The sequence below is a fragment of the Octodon degus genome, unplaced genomic scaffold, assembly GCF_000260255.1.
Source record: "Octodon degus isolate 3935 unplaced genomic scaffold, OctDeg1.0 scaffold00209, whole genome shotgun sequence".
Lineage (NCBI taxonomy): Eukaryota > Metazoa > Chordata > Mammalia > Rodentia > Octodontidae > Octodon > Octodon degus.
The window spans coordinates 540,897-544,298 of NW_004524785.1; the positions used below are offsets into that span (position 1 = coordinate 540,897).

Here is a 3,402-nt window from a genome sequence, read left to right on the forward strand (position 1 = left end):
CCGGGCATGGGGGAACTATAATCAGTAAGTTATATAGGAAATCAGTTTTATTAAGCTGGGATCCAGAAAGAGGTATTTTATATTCTTGTTAACCTGTGGTGTGATTAGTTTCACTCTGGGGCACTATTGGGCCTGGTCTGTGGCGTGACTGGTTTCACTCTAGGGCCATGGGCTGCCCCTGAGTGGCTCAGCACAAAAAGTGTATATAGAGGTGTTAAGAAAGGCTTCCTGGCTACTCTGCCCCACTTCCATGGAAAAGTCCCAGTTTTCAGAGGAGCTTGATTTTTGCAGCCATGCCACTTTGGAGAAGCACTGATCTTCACACTGATACACAGGTCTTCAGTCAGTGTAGAAGGAAGAGAGAGGCTGGGTGGACACTGCAGCTGCTGCTCCTCCTCTGCTCTTCATCGTTTTCTGCCACCAATGAACCACAGTTGTTTCCATGGGAGCCAGCGGAACATGTACTGAACCTTCCACAAACTGAGCTAAATCAACCTTTCCTTCCTTCATTTTGACCGTTGGGTATTTGTCCCAGCAATGAGTAAAAAGTAACTAAGACAGGTTCCCACTACCACAGGACACAAGAAAATGAAACTCAACATTGTTTTGTTAGAACAGGACATTTTGTTAGAACAGGGCAAGTGATACGTTTTTTTAAATAGAGTTCTTTATTGAAGAAAGAGATAGAGCCACAGAAGTCAAATTGCCTGACTTCAAATGGTTTACATCCCAGGATGAATCAGGTTACACTGATTTAAGCCCAATTTAATTTAGGCAGGTTTTTAACCACAAGAATAAGGACATTCTTAGTACATGTTAATAATTAAACCAAAATACACACAATTAGCAATATCCTATACAATAATAAGTGTTTTAATGTGTTCTCAATTATTCTTCATGTAGTTAATTTTTGGGTTTTTTTAAAGTTAATTTTTTACAATGTACTTTGTATTTTTAAATGTATTGTGCTATTATTTTGTTTCACTGAAGTAGGTACAGTTCTCTGGATTTCTCTAAGAGCCAAACTCAACTGTATCTTCTGTGATCTGTTTGAATTCATAATTGCCTCTGCCATCCATATGCAGGCAGTACTCAAGGTGTTCGCGTCAATGTATTTGGCAATTATGATATCAATGAAACCAATGGAAAATTGAAACAAAATAAAATTGTGTAGGTGCTCACCAGTTTTCAGAAGACTGAGTAGACTGTCTGCTTTTCTCTTTTATTCCCACTGTAAAAGGCAATTTCTTCACTGTTTGTGATGAGCCGGGAATTAACGTACCAATGTTCACGTTCATGCTTTTGTTCAGTTACTGTCATCCTAAATCTAGTCAGATAAACGAGCAGGCCAGCATATTCCCTTGGCCCTGAGCTCCAACTGCACTTGTTAACTTGAATATATGCAAAACTATGTCTAAAAATGGCTTACTAAGATTTGAATGTAAATCCACTATGCTATTACAAAACTTTTCTACATGTTGGGTAAGCAGCTGGTCTGGATTCACTATCATTCTGTTGTCCAGATTTCCCATTTCATAGTACGTGAAAGCTTGAAGACATTTCTCATAGAGGTATCTGGTGAGCCTCACTTGGAAGCACAATTCGAGCTCATTCAAGCCACACTTCAAGAAGTTATTAACAAGAGAAATGAGAGGCATGGCTACGGTGAAGGTATTTCCTGCCACCTGTTCTGCTACGAACAAGGATACTACTTTCAATGAGTGTCCCATTTTGATGTCATCAAAACATCATAGTATGTTCGAGATACCTACATAATAGCAATAAGTATCAAGTTTCCTGTTTCTTTACAGAATGTTCTGTGGACCCTGATTTTAAGACTCTGCATAAGCCTTGATTAAAAACACCTTGTCCACCACAGCTCATTCTTTTTGTCCTCCTTTCTCATTGTCCTGTTATGGTGGCTTTCCACTTTTCTTACTGTGCAGGCCAAGAGCACAGTGCCAAGGAGTTCCTAGGCACCCTCAAGTACTTGAGACAACAGTGTGGATATTCTGCCAGATGTTAACGGGGAGTAAAATGTCAGATTCCTGAACCTGCCTGAAATTAAAAATACAATAACACACCAGCTAGATGTTTAATAAGAAAAATTCATGCAATAGGCAGCCAAAAAGGAAGTGACCTATATGTCTACCAACAGATAAATAGATAAAGCATGCAAGATAATTATACACAATAGAATAATATTCTGCCCTAAAGAAGAATAAAGTCATTATTTGTAGCAAAATAGATGCATTTTTAGGGGACAAACCCACCACACATGCCTAAGTTCTGTACAATTTCTTTCCTATGAGAAACCTAAAAACATAAAAAGAAAAATAAAAGTTAGATAATAAGAAATAGCTTGATTTATTTTTCATATGATAATGGAATCAAGAGGTGGAAAAAGGAGGGAGGAAGTTCAAGGAAATGGGCTGAAGAAAAGGAATAAAATGTATTGTGTCCACGTACCAACTCTCAAAAGGACTGCATTCATTATGTAATGCAAATGTAATAAAAAAGAACTAGAATTTTTTTTTTAAAGAATAGCATTCCTGGGGTTGGAACAAACCTCAAAGCCTGGCCTCAAAGATTACCCTGAAAAGGGTCCAACTGTAATTGAATCGGACTGTGGAAGAGCTCCATCGCAGAGCACTGTCAAAAGCAATCAGACAGCAATCGCTGGGGGCACCTTTTGTGTATGTTACCAATATAAGAGGACAAGACAGATACTTAGTTAGAACAGGGAAAGAGGCACTCAGGAAAATAATAGAACCACTAATATTCAGAAGATGGGATTCAGATTACATATGCACATATTCATTATTGTAATCTTCGAGAACAAAACTCGTAGGATACTCACTAATGAGAAATATACTTCCTTGGAACAGGCAGCATTACATGAATAAAAAAAGTAAACAAGCAAATAAGAATACATATTAAGGGAATAATGAAATTAAGGGAATAGTGGCCAGTATTCAGAGTTGCTACCCTATGTATACATAATACATTCAATTTGAACAAAAGCTTGTGGCACATACAAAGACACAGAAAATAAAGAGGCACATACAAGAATAAGGAGTCAGTACAACCACTCTTTAAGTCTGAACATGTGCTGGACGTAGTAATCATAAGCAGCTCTTAGAAATAAAACAATTTTAGCTCAGAGAATGAAAGCTCCTGCAAACAGGCACCGGGCCTGGGAGTTTGATCCCTAGGACTGCTGTGCTGGCCTTGTCCCCAGGGTGCACTGAGACGGCAATTAACATGGGGCATGATTGTGTGCACCTGTAATCCCAGCTCTTGGGAGGCTGTAAACAGGAGGATCACTACGAGTCTGATCTAGTAGTGAGACCCTGAACACCCTGAAGACTCTTCCTTAAAATACAAAAAATAAATAAATAA

The 3,402-nt window shown here is 38.6% G+C and overlaps 1 pseudogene; it reads right to left on the minus strand.

The window, feature by feature from the left end:
* Positions 1–1,331: 1,331 nt before the first annotated feature.
* Positions 1,332–2,643, minus strand: LOC101562171 (annotated as a pseudogene).
* Positions 2,644–3,402: the final 759 nt, after the last annotated feature.